The 19,611-nt window shown below is 35.7% G+C and overlaps 1 protein-coding gene and 1 long non-coding RNA gene across 3 annotated transcripts in view; one reads left to right on the top strand and one right to left on the bottom strand.

Annotated features, from left to right (window-relative positions):
- Eip74EF (Ecdysone-induced protein E74) overlaps positions 1-19,611 on the top strand; it is a 71,992-nt gene that overhangs the window by 28,153 nt on the left and 24,228 nt on the right. The window lies entirely within an intron of this gene.
- LOC138928621 (uncharacterized) lies at positions 11,065-11,931 on the bottom strand. The gene is made up of 3 exons (XR_011445024.1): positions 11,452-11,931; positions 11,317-11,350; positions 11,065-11,257 (listed from the first exon to the last, which is right to left on the bottom strand). It is a non-coding gene; the product is annotated as an uncharacterized lncRNA (long non-coding RNA).

Here is a 19,611-nt window from a genome sequence, read left to right as displayed (position 1 = left end):
AAGAACCTTTTCCCCGCAAAGCGTGTGTCTGCCATGAAAACTGAAACTGTCAGCCAAACATACAAAACAGCCAGAAATAAATAAAAAGGCCAGTAACTTGTTTATTAAATCCCGACAGGATGTCCTCCCTAAAACAAACCCAATGCCGCCCCCTCGCGACAGTCAACCACCTAGCGACTGCGACGGCGACGGCAACGGCGACGGCAACAGAAATATAAATGTCGTCGCTCCTCGTCGGGTTGTTGTCTCGTCCTGTGCCTAAAAAAAAAAGAAACAAAAAAGAAATGGAAAGGAAACCAACATTTTTGGTAGGGTCTACCACCACCCGCTGAGTAGGTAGGGATTTTCCACCCGCAGGGGGTAGGGTTTTTCCAGGGGGGGCAGACAAATAAACGTCTATTGACACGAAAGGCACAGACGACGGCAGCCACTGGAGATGGGGGGGCCTCCTCGCTTTTCTGGGAAGCGTCTGCTTTACCGCAGCCACCCCCTAGAGGGCCTTGGCCGCCGCCTTCAAGCCCTCACCCTTTTCCGGCGGGGCACCTACTTCCTTTTCTCAACCGAAAAAGAAGGGAAACAGAAAATAAAACCCAGACAGAACCCCGAGAGAAGACGGAGGGGGAGGGGCGGGAAGGAACCGCACAGGACGGCCATTTTTGGTATGCCTTTTGCCTTCTTCTTTCTCCTTTTTTTTGAATACTGTTTGAAAGGGTATAGTGGGTGTGTTGGTTTCTTGGAAGAACTTTAAAAATTGAAATACTATACAACCCTTTTTAAGGACATTTAACATGTTTTTTTAATGGAAAATTTGAATTATATTTCATGTTAAGTTTCTTAAAAAAAATTTTAACTTTTTTAATTTTTTTTACTATTTTTTACAAGGCCTCGAAATAGTAATTCTTATTTTTTATTTAATATCAAATTATTTATGTTAAAGTCAAAGAAATATTGGGAAAAAATAGATAGATTTTCTCAAGAAATGAAATAAAATAATTAAAATAAAGCCACAAAATTATATTGTACACAAACTTAAAAATTTTTAAAAGAATTTTTCACTAAAAAAAGGACATCTAATCTTCGTCTTGCAAACATAAAAACTTCCTATCTTCCATATTTTACTCTCTTTTTATTGTTGTTATTTTGCGCTGTTCGTTTTTTGTTTTCCACAAAGTTTCCGAATGAGGCGAAGCCAAGTCAGACAGTCGGGTCAATAAATTTTGCGTGTGGAAATTGTGCGCTCAAGGTCAAAAGGATATTTGCCTCGCTTCGTCTGCCTAGGTGTGTGGGTGAGTGGCGATGACTGTTGTGCGTGTGTAGGAAATGTCTGCCTAAACCTGCCTGTGTATTGGTGTTTTCGGGGCCACGCACACACACACACACACAGACAAAATGGCTGCCCACACTCCACCCGTTAGTCGACCATTTTGGCGTGAGTGTGCGTGTGCTTTGGAGACTGGAGACTGAGTGGGTGTAAGGGGTGTGTGTGCGTGCCGCAGACAAAGAGCCGACTGTTTGGGTTTGGGTTGTGCGTTTACGGGGTTCGAGTAGGTTCGAGGCTCGGGCTTTCCGGCAACCTTGAACTTGAATAAATTCGTTGAAGTTCATGCCGCAAACGAGGCGCAATCAGTTTTGGGTCCGGCGCCCTAGGCCCACCCACAGTTAAGGGACACCTTGAAAAAATATGGCTAAAAACGATTATTATTTATTAATATTTAAGGCATCAACAACGCCAAGTCCGTCAATGTGTGCTTTACATTGCGCAGAAAAACGACGCCAGCAGTTTACATCGAGGAGGCCCCTGTACCGCAAAGGAATGAAGCCAAGTATCTTGGAGTGATCTTAGATAGGAGGCTAACCTTTGCGAAACATGTCTCAGCGATTAGAACCCGCATTCGTGCAGCAGTTTCGAAGCACTACTGGCTACTCTGTTCGCGTAGCAAATTGTCACTCGCCAACAAACTTACAATTTATAAGCAGATTATAGCGCCAATCTGGAGATACGGTTGCCAGATCTGGGGGCTGACATGCGATAGTCAGATCCGGAGAATCCAGACTGCTCAGAACAGAGTAGCCAGAATTATCACTGGCTGCGAGTGGTACGTCCGCAACTCCACCCTGCGCAAGGACTTGAAGCTTCCCCTGGTGATGGAAGAAATCAGCATGCACTCAAGTCGCTACCATGACAGACTGGCGCAGCATCGAAACTGGCTGGCCAATAGGCTAACAAGAGGGATAAACCCCAGAAGACTGAGGAGGAGGTACCCTGGAGACCTCATTTTTCGGTCGCCTGGGGCCAGAAGCAGACGACCTACAATGTGATGTTTATGCTATTTTGTAATTATGAAAATGCTAACCAATAAGGTTGCCGGCGCGCCCGCTTTAGGGCTGAATTAACAGACACTAAGGACACAAAGGGGTAAACAGTACTCCCCGTATGCCTTAATAAATAATAGGAAAAAAAAAAAAAAAAAAATATTTAAAGTTCCTTGATAGTTTGAAATCAATTAAAATTATGCTCAAAAGTAGGCAATGAAATATTTTTGGCTCCGTGGGGCGCCATTTATCGTTGTATTATTCTTCTTATTATTGTTTGTAGGTCAAGAATTTCCTTAATCTTAAAAATAAACCCCTTAAAAACTCAAAAAATTAATTTAAAAAATGTTTCTTCCCAACAATTTCTTGTACAATTTCCCAGATTTTTTCTTATTTCTTTTTATATCCCTAATTTCTAAATCTAAATCTTTTCTCCAAACAAATTCCTTAGCAAATTCCCCATATTTTCCCACAGTATAGTTTCCGAACATTGATAAAAGTAGGCAGAGACGAAGAAAGTCCTGCCGCCGCCTCTCTTTTTTCTCTGGTTTTCCTTTTTTTTCGGCTGGGTTCAAACGCCGCACGGCCCAAGCATTGAACTCTCGCTTTCAAGGATACACCACCGCCGACCCGGACTCGCTTTCGGATTCGGATTCTAGCTCGAACTCGGACTCGGGGACTGCTGGAAGCTGGCAGTCATTGAAAAAAATTGAGAGAAAAAAAACCCCAATGCTGCTCGAGCCGTTGACATTGCGAGCGGTCGTCAACGCTACCGACGTGTCGAGACGGCTAAGATTGTTCAGTTTGCAGCGAGTTCAGCGCCGGTCCAAGGTTCTTTTGTGGCGGTTCCACCATCCCCAGAGCAACTTAGCTCCCCCAGCAGCCCCTGCAGCAGACTTCTAGCGACGACTCGCTATTAATGTCAAGGGGTTCCACACACGACCAAGCCGCAGTTCAGTTTTAGTTTTAGTTTTTTTGTTCATTTTTGAAAAGTGCGTTAGTTTCTGCGTTAGTCCGTCCGCTCACTTCAAAAAAGCTGGCTATAACGAATTTTGAGGGCTGGGCGTTGTGAGAAAATATCTGACATATTGATTGCCCAGACTTCCATTTGATTTGTGATCATTTTCAGCTGGTATTTAGCAGTTTGCATGTCTATTTCGGTCTCGATTGTTAACTATTATTAGCATGTAATTGTTGGTTTAATTGATAATAAATGGGTGAAATTAGTTTTTGAGATGTTTGTGGTATTGGGAGAGCAGTGTGGAAGGATTCTAGGTTGGTGGTTTTATGGTTTGGTTTTATTTTATTTATTTGGAATTCGTTTTTTGTTGAATATTTAATTTTTTGTATAATAAAATGTTATTGGGGAGTCAAGCAGAAATTGCTGAAGATGTGAAAAGATTTTAAAAGTTATCCAAAAGTATGCTATGATATTTTACGTCGTTGAAATAAAGCTAATAAATATTTCATTGGTTTAGAACGCTTTTTAAAATACTGAAAAATTCATAAAATTCATGTAAATTTTTTAAATAATAATTATCATTGGTTTTAATAAATGAAAGAGCAAGATGTGCAATTGTACTGGGTATCCCTTGCTCTAAGTCATATTTATCGTACATATAAGATTTTTGTTTGTTTTTTAAAACGTAAGACATATTAATAATACTTAAATTTATATGTTACTTAAATTCCACATTGTTTTGTTTACAAAGAAATGTCTTTCAAAACCCTTTCATTTTGCTAAAAAATTACAAATTAATTTTTCTGCTGTTAAAAATTAAATATTTACATTAAAATTAGTATTGTTTTCATTCAAAATCCATATTTTTCGAATGAAATCTTTCCCATCCCAGGAAAATTTCACTTTCCTCTGTAATTCCAATTCCAAGGAAAAATTACAACTTGGCTTTGTTTTCACTTTCAGTTTTTTTTTCGGATTTTTTAGCAGCTGCTTTTGGTTGCCATCCCTGGCACAGCAGCACTTAGCCAGATTATTTATTTGATTACTTCGACTGACATTTTCTATTCTAACATACGAATGTATCATTTTAGCCATTGCTCTGGGCTATGTGTATGTGTGTGTTCACGCATTTCTTGGCTTTAGATTTGGATTGCCAATTTGAATTTCAAATCAAAATCGCTAGTGCGACGCTGTGTGTTGTGCGTTGTTATAACCAAATCAGGATTTTCTGCGTGCAAAAGCGTCGGAACAACAATTACAACCAACAACCACAACAATTGCAATAACAGCAACTACTACACGAGCAACAACAGCAACAACAAAAACAACTAACGATGTCAGGGGCGTTCATTTGTCCATTGCCAGCCAGCAAACGAACTGAACCGAACCGAACCGGGCCGAGCACGTCACTGTCACCACTGCCACTGCTACTCAACCCCCGAGCCTCCTCCCCATCCGCACCCACCCCCTGGGGAGCAAACCCCTCTCTAATACCCCCCAAAAGAGAGAGAAAAAAACAAATACAAAATAAAATGCAACCGCCTGAGTGCCAAACGTTGCCACTGCAAAATGCACTTTGCAATTTTGTTGATTTCTATGGCATTTGTTGTTACTGTTGCTGTTGTCTTTTCCCATTGCACCCTCTCAAAGTGAGGGTATTGTCACCTGCGTAAGGAGTTTAATTTTTTTGAGATTTGAAAAGGATTTTAAAGGAAATTTCTAGGGTTTTTTAGGCTACACTTTTTAACAGAACCCTCATAGATTTATTTGCTTATAATCAGAAGTTAAGTTGTTTATCATCATTATTTTGATAAACAAATAGGTTAAAATGGTTTTAAAATAAATGTATTAAATGTTTTTAGGTTGCTTATTATAGTAACCGGAAAAATAAAAAATAAATAAATAATTCTCAATTAATTTAGAAAAAGTTACAAATGATTAGATATAAAGGTCACAAAGGGGTAAATAGCACTCCGTATGCCTTATTTAATAAAAAAACAAAACAAAATTTAAGTTACAATATTTTGTAGCATACTTTTGGGACGCAATTTGAATTGATTTGAAAGTCCACGGTTTATCTAATTTAATATTTAAAATATTTAAAATTTTTAAGTATCTAAAAAGGGTATACAAAAAGTTCGTTTTTCCACAGTTTGCTTCCTTTCTTCTTTTTTTTTGTTTTATTTATATTTGGTTCGTTTTTTTTTTGTTTTATTTACATTTTGTATTCTTTTATGCATTTGTTTTGCGTTTTATCTAAATTTGCTCGTACGCATTGCAGGTTGACCGCCGAGTTCAAGTTTTAACGGATATCGTTTAGTTGTTGCTGTACGTTCTCAATTTTTGGCAGGAGCCTCGCCTTAGCCTCGTTATATAAGCAAGACAGCAAAAAAAGCATTATGGGTTTTCCACTTCGGGCTCTTTTGTGCTTGCCAATGAAGTCATTTTGTGCGCCATTTTGTCAACTTGCAGATTGATTAATGGTCCAGTTGGTCCAGTGGCACTTTAGTAACAGATGAAAACGCTTAATTAGTTTTTTTTGGCCAAGCATATGGGTAATAGAGAGGTATTTCGAGATTATTCCACACTCGAAAAGGGACTAAGAACCACTATATTGCTAAAATGGATAAATGTATCCTTCTGTTTTCCATTTTCCAAACAAGTTTAAAACGAAATTTCCTTTAACTTAATTAAATTTCCCCTCATTATTGCAAGGAAAACCTGCTTCGTGGCAGTCCTTAGTCAGTGAACTTCCTTGCTGCTTCTGCTGCTTTGCACACATCATTGCTCCCATTACATATTAATCAGATTCAATATGCCAGTGCACACACACAACTGCAATGTACTATGGAAATACATACATACATATACATATATATCTATATCTCCTATATCGCTCCCCTTTGGCTGTCCTAATTGCACTGTAACCCATTAACCCGCGACAACAGCAACTACTGCACCAATAACAGCAGCATGTAACCAGTTTGGCATAATCCCTATTGTTTGTGTGTGTTTTTATTTTATTTTTTTGAATTTTGTTGTATTTTTTTGTGCTGGGAGCAATAGAAAGGGGGCCCCCAAGCTGTTTTTGCACAAATTTTCACCTTCACCTCATCAGCGGCGAAAACAAATGCAACAACCTCATAGGAAAAGCAATGAGCAGAAAGAGAGAGAAAAGGAGAGAAACAATAATGAAATAGGATAAAGAGGGGTACCGAGAGGTACATACATATGTATGTATGGGTTGAGGTGCAAGTTTGTATGTAAATTATATCTCTTTGAACATTTCCAATTAAATTGATAGTACCAAAGGCTACTTTCAATTTAATTAAATTCAGCTTTGAGTCTAGAAAAATGTTTTAGATCTTTAACTAATTAAATGGAATTTTAGGTGAAAATAATTAAAATATATGGATATATGTTTTTATTTTAAAGTAAAACCATTTTAATTGTGCCCAAAACTATGCTACACTTCTTTTAAATATTGCGTTGGTATTTATTTATTGCCATTTTGCAAAAAATATCTCCAAAAACAATTGAAAAATCTAGGCTCACAACTTGCACTACCATTTCCACTTCCTCTTCAATTTTACTTCTTCTACCCCTGCCTTTGACCGTAACTATTCCACTGACTTCGACTGTGATTGCATTAGAGCGTGCGCCGTCAGTCGCATCTCGTTAAAATGAAAACAAAAGGCGGCATAAAAAGCAAAAGAAGCAACAGCGACAACAACAAAAGTAACAACAATAACGAGGATGATGATGATACAACCTTACAAAATTCTCAGTCGCGATCCCCCCCCCCCATCTCCCTCAACCCACCGCCATGTCTCCACCTTCCCCCGCCAACCGCAATGGCTTTGAATGTTTAGCGCTGAACTTGTCTTGTACACAAACACCAATGCACCCGCGAGAGCAATTCGAAATAGAGAGAGAGCAAAGCGCTAGGCAGCAGAGACTGGGGCCAAGCGAGAGAGTGGAAGAGTGGGAGAGCGCGACAAACACATTGATAGCTTTATTTTTGCTTTGCCGTAGCGTGTGTGGTATGCAGCCTTGAATTAGTTCGCTGCACCCGTCCGTACATACAGACAAACACGGGCCGCATATAAATACGCACACAAACGACTGGGGGGGAGCAGCAGCAGCAGCAGAGGCAGCAGAGTGCCGTGCCATATAAGCAAAGCGTGCGCGCATTCGTCAAAGTGTGCAAAAGCTCTGCCGCTGTCGCTGTCGCTGCTTTGGCTCTGCTCCCCTTTTGCAATCATCGGCGGTTCCCCCCTCTGCCGCTGCCCACTGCCCATCCTCCTTCCCAGGCAGCACCCCATGCGAAATGTAGAAGGAAAAAAATCAGATGCGGCGCTATCATATATATAAGCGAACATAGGAACACACAAACATCGCGGGCATCCGAGTTCTCGCGTCGCGTAGCTTCACTTCATGTTTGCATATCCCATTTTCCGTTCCGTCTCCGCCAAACAGAATGTTTGTTGGTCACACAGCCCGAAAATTAGACGATCAATTGGGAGATATCTAGAGCTTATCTTTAGAGAGAGCGGGATCCTTACTTGGGTGTCATATGAAAATGGGTTTAACGACTTTATGAGATAATGTCCTAATGTTTTAGGAATAATTGGGTGATTTCTTAACTAAAAATAAGAAATGAAAAACGTGAGGATATTATTAATTTGAAAACAAATAACATAACATAACAAATTAGTTCATAACCTAACCTAATCTTAATATTAAAAAATGACTTAAAAGAGATCGCAGCTTCGCTTTCATAAGTAACCAAAAATGTATAGCAAACCTTTATTAACAAAAAAATTAAAGTATTACAAGGACTTTTCAAGGATCTAATTAATTAAGAAACCAAACTATATCATCTCAATGATAAATCAAAATTGAAAACAACCTTAAATATTACAATTTCTTTATTCATTTTCCAATTTAAAATAGATCTTCTTTAGTACACTTTGAAATTCCAATCCCACCCCCTTGTTCCTCCGTTTAATTGATCGACGTGTTGCCCCTAATTATTTCCTCCTGTCAGTCCCACTTATGTATATATTTCCACCACATCCCCCCCCCCCTTGGACTCTACCAATCCAATCCGTCATCTGCTGTGTCTAGCCTTCTGATCGCACCAACATACATCCGAATCGATGCACTATATAGTATAATGCCACAAACAACTGTGTGTACACAGTATTTGCAACGGATATGCCCCCCGATGGCTGTCCATCTCGCTCTACACTCTCTTGGGGAATTAGCGAGTGTGCCGGGAAATGGCGAACAAAAAATGGGGGAAAATAAGCGGAAAACTGTCTCGCATCGTATGTGTGTCATAAATACAGAAAAGCTGAACAAAAAAATAATAATAATAATAATTGGATGTGTGTGTTTCAGGCGAATTTAGCACATTTTTTTTATGGAAGCCATAAAGGGGTGTAAATTGGAGAGAAGGGGGATATAGGGGGTTGGTATATAGAAGAAAATTTTTAAAATTAAAGGGAAAGGAAAAGGAGTTCCTAAGAAAAACCCAAAAAGATGTTAAGTTATGGTTAACTTACATAAAAACCAATAATATTTTAAGGATAAATCCTAGAATTTTGAATAGAAATTTAACTATTTATAAGGTTTTAACCCTATCTTTCCCATAAAAGGATAACTCCTAGAACTTGGAAAAGATCTTCATCTATTTATATCCTATCCTATCCTATTCCTATCTTTCCAAAGAAAAACTAAAAATTTAAGGAGAAATCTAACGATTTTGAAAAGATCTTTATCTTTTTAAAAGGCTTTAAATCTATCTTTCCAATCAAAAGATAAAATTCTTTTAAGATCTAAAAGTCTTGGCCTATTGCGTGCTCGTTATGCGACAAAAATGTCTATGCGTAAATAGATTCGAAAGCAGACAGTGTTGTTGTTTTTTTAGCTGCTTGTTGCAGTTCGGTATTCAGATCGACACCCAGACACATCGACACATAGACATAATGCACAAGACACACTCGGCACTCGGGGCACTATACTATGCACATGGGGCTTGTCCTTCAAAGCGAATAAACAGAAACGTGAAAAACGAAAGCGAAAATTGCATATATGCGTAAGAACAACAACTAAGAGCAACAGCAACAGCAGCAACAACAAAAAGCAACAAAGCAATGCCAACGGCCACTGCAATTGCAGAAGATATTAGGCGGATGTCTGACTACAACGTGTGCATCTATAATCTGGCCATATATATATATAAACGCCTCTCTATATATTAATATTTATGGCTTGCAGGAACTGAGAACGAGACTAGACCAAGTTTTCAGTGAAATAATCACGGATATTGCATTACGGATTCTCCAAACGATTTAGTACACTAAGATGAAAGAATTATTCATTCTATAAAAATAATAATGCATTCTTTAATGCATTCCTAAACTATATAGAAATGACACTGTATTTATAAATAAATGACACAATATTTTTAAATAACAATCATCTTATTTAAGTCTTAAGTCTTAAATATTCATTTATGACTAAGATGAGAATATACTTAAACTAAATATATAATGAATAACTACAAAAAGATAAAGTAAAGGGTCTTTGACTAATGAAAAAATTATGATATCTTTAAAAATATAAAATCATACATATACAAAATATTTAAAATTGAGAAATTAGGTAGAAAGCCTTTTAAAAAATATTAAAAATTTAACAATTACTTCGATTAATATTTTTAAACATTTTTCTTGCATTTTAAAGTTTAAATAATATTTAAATATTATATTTAATTCTATTTTATCAACAAATAAAAGCCATAAAAAATAACAAATATAAAACAATAACCAAATGACATTGTTGGCTTTTGAACCGGAACCAACACGCTCAGTAAGCTGAAAGCTTTAAATGCTATAAAATTATAATCTATACTCGATTTTTGGTGTTTGTAAATATCATTTATATTTTTAAATATAATAATCTTTATAATAAAAATAATCTTTCCCCTAATTCGTTTTTTGCCTTTTAATTAATCTTTCAATATAATAATCATAAATTATTAAATTATATCTTTAAATATAATTCCCCGCAATTCCTTGCCGTGTATTACCTACCTATCTTCCTTTCCATTTAATGGGGAAGTCAAGTGCCAAGGGGAAGGGGGAGCCCTATATCCCAAGTGTTACCTGTTGTTGCCGCTGGAGACGTCAGCCCCAGTGCTCGCTCGCTCCCCAGCGATATATATATATATATATAAATGTATATATACCCTGCAGTACCATTCATCAACATTTCATCAACGTTTCATCAATAGCCGAAGCGTTTTGTTGATGATTAAGCGATGAATTGCCATACAAATTACTGATGAATTTAACATGGGCATGTCATAGGCTGTCATCAACAGCAATTCATCAACATTTAAGCATCATTTCATCGATGAATTATTGATGAAATACTGATGAAAGGCTGATGAAATGTTGATGAAATACTGATGAATTACTGATGAAATACTGATGAAATGTTGATGAAATACTGATGAAATGTTGATGAAATACTGATGAAATGTTGATGAAATACTGATGAAATGTTGATGAAATACTGATGAAATGTTGATGAAATACTGATGAATCATCAACATTTCATCAGTATTTCATCAACATTTCATCAGTATTTCATCAACATTTCATCAGTATTTCATCAACATTTCATCAATATTTGATCGATGAAATGATGATGATTCTTCGATGAATTATTGATGATTTTTTTTTTTTCATATATAATATTAAATTCTTGAGATTTTATTAATATTATTTATTCTTACTAATTCTAAACCAACACTAAGACACAAATATAAACAATTAACATTAAATCCATATATTGAAAGGCCTCAGGGTCTGTTTGCTACTCGGTTTTCCACTTTTTATTGACGTAGACCAAATTTTTTGCGCAGTAACTTCTCTGGAGGCTCAGTTCTATCCACTTGGGCAATTGCATCTACAAAAAAATAATAATTAATCAAGGGAATAATAATAATACAATTAAATAGAATTTACCCAAAAGATCCTCGTTTCAATATGTTGGCCATTACTGCGATCAGAAAAGAAAAAAATAATATAATATATAATATATAATAATTAAAATAATACACATAGGTTTTTATTTAATTAAAAACACTTCACTTTACTCACCTTTTTATATATTCCAATAAGGCCTGGAACGAATTTATTTAATAATATATTTATTAATTAATGAAACACACGACACTTCTGCAGTGCAGAGCACTTCAACTTCGAATGCAAAGGGAATAAGAAGAAGCAAGACAAAACCGAAAACCGTTGCTCCGAAAATATGGAGTCGAACCTTCGAGAATCTATTTTAATTGCGTCTTCTACTTTGTTTCGGACTTCAAAAAACGAAGCCCATGCAAATTGTTTTTGTTTTTTTTTTTGCATGCACCGACAAATCGGACTCGAAGGGAGTTCGGGTCTCCGAAGGGAGTTCGGGTTCAAGTAGCAGTCGGCAGAGCGTCGATTCTGTCGGCGTCGCAGTCGGCGCGTTGATGATTTGTTGATGAAAAAGCCTACTGATGAAATGTGGTACTGCAGGGTATTTATATATGTATTCAGCTGTGTGCATATTTTAGAATGTAATTGTGCATCTGGCCTAGACCTAGAAAAGGAAAATTTTGTTGCTATTATTATTGCTCGTACTCGTGAATTCGCATTCGTTTGCAGTTCGCAATTCGCAATTCGCTCGGCGATGTTGCTGCTAGTATGAGTAGTAGTATCCCTCACCATCTCGCTCGCTCTGTGTGCCATTTTGTGTAGCACTCATTATTTGTTCTCCTTCCTCGCAAATTAAAAATATGCCTAAGCAAATAAAATGCATTCAATGTGTTTATACATCTATATACTATATACTATACTATGTGTGTGTGCATAGATAGTTGCATTGCAGTGGTGTTGGCAACTCTTGGCATGCATTTTATGTCTGTGGGTAATTGTGCGTTAGTTTTGCACTATACAGGGTGCTCTATGGCGAGGATCGAGGAAAACTAAGTCGAATACCAAATTGCAGATCAATTGTTGGTTATTTAAGGGATAAAATATTCTTAAATTAGTTGGTTCAAGTTATATTTTACTAATATTTAGTATTTATTTATGTCAAAATCAAATTTCACGTTAATTGTAGGTGGTTTTGGGTATAAATTAATGGAGAATGGGCAGTTTTTCTTACGGATAATTTTGTTTTAAGATTTTCTTTACTTTCTTGTAATTAATTTATCATTATCTTGTTGCACACCAAAATTCAGATTAATCGCAAGTGATTTTGTGGTAACAATTTTCAAAAATCAGTTAAGAGGCCCAAAGGGAAGCGTTATTAATTTGCTGTAAATTTCAAACCGATTTTCTGCAAAATATTAAGAAAAATATTTTTTTGTATTCATTGTTATATTATATTTTATCCCAATCCGGTTTAATAACTTCCAACACCCCTTATTCTAACCAATCGCCGTACTAGCAGAGACATTGGCTTTCAAATACACGCCAAGAAACAACAACAAACACGGCAGAAACAACTGCAATTGGCTTGAACTGCAACTGCAACGCAATGAGAATTTCAAATGAAACAAAAGCAAACCAAAAAAAATATATATGTATAGAAAAAAAACGAAACACAACCCAGAACCAGCAACAACAAACAATTTAAATTGAAAAAATGTTTTTTTTGCGGCTTTTTGCGCTACCGTCAGAAAAAAAAAACAGACAAACGACCATAAACGCCGCCCCTCCATTTTGCCAACGAATCTCTGGGAGATCGGAGCGATTTTTAGCCCGTTGCAACATTGTGCGGTGGCAGTGTTCGATACGCGCAACATTCTATCAAATAAAATGCGAATTAACAACCAAATCGAGTGCACAGAGAGAAAAAGATAACACTAGGTTAATAAATTAATATAATTTGAGAGAAAAGAAAATGATAAATAATATTTTTCTAAGGGTAAAATATTAAAACTTTTAAAGGTAAAAGTTTTTTAATTAAAAAATATAAATTAATAAATAAAAGTTAATTCAATTATAAAAATATAAAACTTGAAAAATTAAATATGCGTCAAAAAGTAGACTATGATCATTTTTTCACCTCTTTTTCCAAATCACAAAAGTGTTGCATACTTTTTAGATACATTTTTCAGAAATTTTAAATTAAATCTTTGTGATTAGCATGTGAAATCATTTAAATATTATCAATTAAATATTATTAAATATTAAATGAAGATGTTGGTTAAAAACTTTTTTTTATATTTTAGGAATATTGATTGATATATATTTTAATATTGATTAAAATAAATAGTTGGAAAATAGTGTTAGTAGCTTAATATTTCATAAATAAAAAAAAATATTATACTAATATTATATTTATATTATATAACATAAATATCATATTATATAATATATATATTTATTTTCCAACTATTAAGATTTCCTTACTATTTTCCTATTATTTATTTCTCCCAGTATCTGAGATCCGAGAGAATGGCATTGGTAGGGGTTGATGGCTGCCGAGGGGTGGGCAGCGAGAGGAATACCTATACCCAGTGAACTGCCCGTGGGGTAATGGCGAAGCTAACGACAATTCATTGCGATTCTCGAGAGTGCCGGACTCGTAGTTGCTGTTATAGTTGTCGTTGTAGTTGTAGTTGCAGTTGCTGTTGCTGTTGCTGCTGCTGCGGGGAGGAACTGCGGGGCGGCACGCACGTTGTCCATGTCCCCATTCGAGTCAAGTGACGTGTTATCTGTCGCCTTCTCTCAGAACTTTGACTTCTATCAGTTGAATGTCGTTGCAGTCGTCGACGACGACGACGCTGCTGTTGCTGCTGCTGTTTGCTGCCGTTGTGCAGTTTTTCAGTTTGCAATAGCAAAAAGCAACAAAAATTGCCTTTGCAATTGCAACATTTTTGAGGCTGCTTTTGATAGCCTTGCTGAGCTACTTATTTTGACCCTTTTCCGGTTAGCATATTCCTTTTTTTAGAATAGTTTTCTAGTCAGAATTTAACCTTAACCGGAAATACACACATAACTTTGATTTTTCATAGATTATTTCTTATTTAATTAAAGGTTTTATCTATACCATTTCTTGAGTTTCTGTATCCTGTTTTATCTGTCTTTGTCTGTGTCTAGTCTGTCTCTCAAAAAAAGCCAAACCCAAAGGCCTATAGCCACGCCCAAAAGAGGCTAGTTTCAATGTCAGTGTGTATATTATGCGGCTATTATGATTGGTATTATTAGCGGCATGCCATGGAAAATGAAAACTGCCAACTGGCTAAAGCCGGCAAACTGAGAAAATGCACCATTGGAAACTGGCAACACTTTCCCTCTCGTTGCTTTCCATTTCCAGCAGCAGCAACAACTTCATCATCATCTGCTAGAGCAGCATCAGCAGACTTGCAACTTGCAACTGGCAACTGGCAGCTATGCAGTAATTATTGCACGATCAATTTGCCGGCCATCCATGTCGGCGAAAAACTTTCCTTTGCAACATATTAATAAGCCGGCTCTGTCTTGGGGCCTGGCTTCGGGAAAGGTGTGGCTAACAAAGTTGTCTCAAAAAAAAAAAGACGCCTAGAAATTTCTGAAAGGGGACAACAACTTGGGCAAATGTTTCAATTAGCTGGGAAAAAGTACGAGGTGTTAGTGAGAATAAACTGAGAGATATAGTTAACATAAATAACATTATATATGAGTTATAAATCCCATTTAATTTAATATTTTCTATTATCTTGAATGTTTTCTTATCTTTATTAAATATTTAAATGTATTATATTGTATTTATATTTTCTATTATATTATAACCTTCCTCAATTAATATATATTCTAAGTTCATCTACCTTTCTGCTTATTAAAACCTAATCTATTTTTTTAATACAAAGCTTTTATTCGATCACAATCTTAATTGATTTCCATTAGTTTGCTGTCTATATACTTTACAAGTCATAACCTACCTCAATGCTGGGTTTGTTTTTTCAACTTTTAAAGTCTAAACATATATTTAAGCTTTCAAGAACTGTAATTAAATTGAGCATATATTATTTGCTATAGTTTATGTGTCATGACCTAACTTAAGACTTTAAACAGATTTGATCAGATCAATTAAATAGATTGTGCTACTTTTTTTTTAGTTTCTTAGGTTATATATTCTTTTGAATTTTCTTTTTAATTTCTGAACTACTGATAAGATATATACTATTTCCTTGGCGACCCTCGTTCGAGTTTTAGTTACTAGTAACTAGTTACTAGTAAAAAAGTAAAAAAAAAAACAACAAAAATCCGTTCGGCGGATGAGCGGTTGCAGTTGGCGTCGCCGTTGACTGCGCTGTTGCTCTGCTGCACTCGTCGGCGTTGCCGTTGCCGTGTTCACCCCTCACTTCCCCCCTCCCCAGTGTAACCTCCCCCCTAACAGCCAGCCAGCCCGCTGGCCCAAAGTCTGCGGTTGACGGTCGTACAGTTAGACGGACGTTTGCTTTGCTTGCATTTACAACAAACGGCGAGTCGGTGTATGAGTGTGTGTTTGTGTGTGCATTATAATGGCATTGAAAATCTTTTTCAATAAAACACGTAAACAAACAACAAAAACCGAAAAGCCAAAACCAAAATGAAAATGAATATGAAAACGCACAGTAAAAGCAACAAAAACAACAATAAGCTATGATGATTTTCTAGAAGAAGCAGCTGCAGCTGAAGCTGAGGCTTTAAGTTTGCACTTTTAGTTAATAGTTTTTTGTTTTGTATTATTATTATAAACAATATTGTGTTGTCTTCTATTTAATCAAGTTGTAATACTGTGTGAGAATTATTCGTTTCTTTTTTAATCGATTTTTTTTATTCAAAAGGAAACTACTAAAAGAAAAACTTTTAATATTACAGATTTAATTCTTAAATTAAGTAAAAAAATTACTGAAATTATTTAAAATATATTAATAGGAATATAAAATAATAAAATCTTTGGGATATATCGATAATAAATCGACTTTAACAATGTCTATCGAATTTATTGCTATATACAATTTTTTTTTATCTTTCATCCAAAATATTGAAAAATAATTTACCATTTGTTTTGAAAGGTGTTAGTAAATAAGGTTTTTATGATATCAAAAATAAAATCGATAGTTTTTCTTTAATATCGATTGTTGTATCCACCAATTCTTTCGATATTTCAACGATATCAATAAGACTTTTATTACATCAAAATAAAGATAAAATAGTTTTTTAATAGTTTTATAAAATATTGATTTTAATTTATATTTATTACATTCATTTAATAATTCCTTCAATATTTAAAATATATCAATAAATTTAATATTAATTTCGATAATTCCGCAATTAAAATTAGATAAAAGGCATTAAAAGAAACTGAATATTTACCACTAAAAATTTCAAAAATAAGGCTTCAACAAATACTCAGATTTTCACATATCATTACATTTATTTTCCCCTTTATTCCAATTTTTCCCCATTTTTTTTTTTGAAAATTTTCCAGTTGAAATGCTCTTTTGAATTTAGCGTTTGAAACGACTGGCGGCGACTGACTATCTTGCGGACTCACAATAGCTTGAACTTGAAAACGCCCCGTTGTAGTTGTTGCCGCCGTTTGTTATTGTGCAGTTTAATCAACTTTTGTCTGTTTGGCGACTGACACTGAGAGAGACGGCGATGAGCGAAGGGGGGTGCAAGCGGGCGGTTTCGAGAAGTGTTTCCATTGAATTTCAATATTCATTAGAATTTGAACGATCAGCGGCGATGGAAATATAGAAATGCCACTGCCTTGGGTCAAGGGAAGTTATAGAAAAACCTCTAAAAGGTTATAGACAAAATCAAACAAACATATATGCAATGTAATGTCTGGATCGGAAATTGTCACTGGTTATATTATGGGGGAAAGGTAATAGTAAAATCGAGAATACAAGATATTTATGAGGACAGCATGGCGTATACGTGATTTTTCTTAGGTGATTTCTTTAGGGGTTTCTGGAATATACAATTTCTTCCTTTATGGTTAGATGATTCTTTATTAATATTATACTTGAATATTTAGTTTTATATTCCAGGAAATATATATATATTTTTTAAACGTTGCGTATACGTGATTTTTCTTATGGCTTCGTAAGAAAGATCTCTGGCACAGTTAACCCTATTTTATAAGCACCTAGTTATTAAATGTTTTATTAAATATGATTCTCATAATTCTATACTTGAACATTTTATTTGATTTCCCAGGAAATATATATATATAAATATATATTTAATCACAAGCATTGAGTATTGTAGACACCATGGTGTATACGTGATTTTTCGCAGGTACTAAGCAACAAATGCATTAAACAATGACCATAATAAACTATAAATAATACAATCAAGATTTTTGCAATTTAATTTGTTTATTTCTTTTCAAAATATAAAACTAAATTTGCATTAATGGAGCTTTAGTTAATTCTTAAATAATTTCTAAAGTTATCTAAATCGTATAAATTAGAGAAGAAAAGTCATAGGGAATACAGAAGGTCTTAAAAATACGTTTTATCACTTTAATTTTTTCCTTAAACTAATCTTAATCTCTAGTTCAATGTCAAACTGTAATTGTATAGTGCTAAAAGCCTATTTTTCCCCCAAATAAAAAAAAGCACCAACCAAATTGATATTTTCAAATCGAGCGCGGCGTCGAGTGAGCGAAAGTAAAAATTCAAATTGATGGCTTTCGGAAATCAAATGAAAATCGAGCAAACAAGCACTCCAACGCGATTCGTTAATTAAAATAAATACTTTCCGCCACGGACGTGGACGTTGTTTAAGCAAAAAAAAAAAAAGAATAACAAAAACAAAACCAAAACTGAAACTGAAACTAAAACTGAAAATAAAATAAATGTAAATGTAAATAAAAGAAATGCAAAAGAAATAGAAAAGAAACGGCAGTGGCTAGCGAATGTGAAAATGCCAAAGACAGCCAGCCAGCCAGACACATGTGGCCAACAGAGTTTTCTTTTCGCTTTTCCAATGCCTCGACTGTGGCTGCTGCCGCTGCTGCTGCTGCATGTTGCATGACCAAGAAGTCAGTTACTCAGTTAGTCAGTCAGTGTTACCCGATACCAGCCGATGCGATGACGATGCCAAAAGCGGCCTACTAAGATACTTTTACCTGGCATCTACCAACTGGTTTTGGCATTAGAAATTGGCCAGCAGCAGCAGCAGCAGATCGGTGCTTGGACTTGGGCCTGGAAAAACTATGCGAAATTCACTTTCATTATGAATGGCCGAATGGCGTTGCATACAAATGTGATTCGCGTTTCGCGATTTGTGATTTGAGATTGCAAGTTGCTGGCCTGGCCGCTTGGTCATCCAACCTGGCCAACTCTTGTTGTGAGTTTTCCTTTCTTTCACATTCGCCAAGGCTTGTTTTTCTTTAGCAACAGCAACAGCAGCAGCAGCAAAGCCGCTAATTGATCGGAAAAATACTGGCTTTCAGTGGGCCAAGTTCGAGGCTGTGGTAGATATGGTAATTAGGAATATATAAAGTGGGCAAGGGCTTTGATTTTATATGAATAATATTATTAAAGGTTAAGAGGAAGACTTGGGATTAGGGTAGAAAATTAAATAATATCAAATTCTACTATATTTAAACCAAAAATGCAGATATATTTTATATTTAAACTTTGAAAATATATAAAACTCTTTTATAATTAAGCCAGAAATCTAGATATATTTATACTATACTATATTACCAATTTCTGGCTTCATTTTAGTGAAATTTTTAAATATATTTTATTTTTAAAATGTTAATAAAGCTTTTTTCAAATTTTTGGCTTTGGATTAAGGTAGAAAATCAATTAAACTAAAAGTTAATAATTATTTAAGCCACAAAATCAAGTATATTTTACATTTAAGCTTAGTTTAACCCTATTTTAATACCAATTTCTTACGCTAAATGCTTTAGTATTAACCCGTCTCCTTCCTGGCTCCAGCTCCTTCATTCGTATCCCCATTATGTCCAAATTTCAACTGCTTCACCTCCTTTACCATTGCCATTTCCATCTACATTTCCATTTGACGGTCTGAGCCCGAGGGCCTGTCTAGATGGCGTTGCATGTGGCACTCTCAGCTGGGGAGCCCATTATGTTGGCCACATCAACTCGAATGGCTAACTAAGTTGGGCATGTTGTTGCATGTGGCTGCTGTTGCTGCCATTTAGCAATTGGAAGTTGCCAACTAACACATTGCAGGTCTTCAGATTCCCTCCTCCTCGGCGCGTTTCCATTTCGCATTTTCGCTTTCATTTTCTTTTTGCTTGCCAAGCAGCGA

Source organism: Drosophila kikkawai, chromosome 3L, assembly GCF_030179895.1.
Source record: "Drosophila kikkawai strain 14028-0561.14 chromosome 3L, DkikHiC1v2, whole genome shotgun sequence".
Classification (NCBI taxonomy): Eukaryota; Metazoa; Arthropoda; class Insecta; order Diptera; family Drosophilidae; genus Drosophila; species Drosophila kikkawai.
This window is presented reverse-complemented; position numbering and strand designations above follow the sequence as displayed.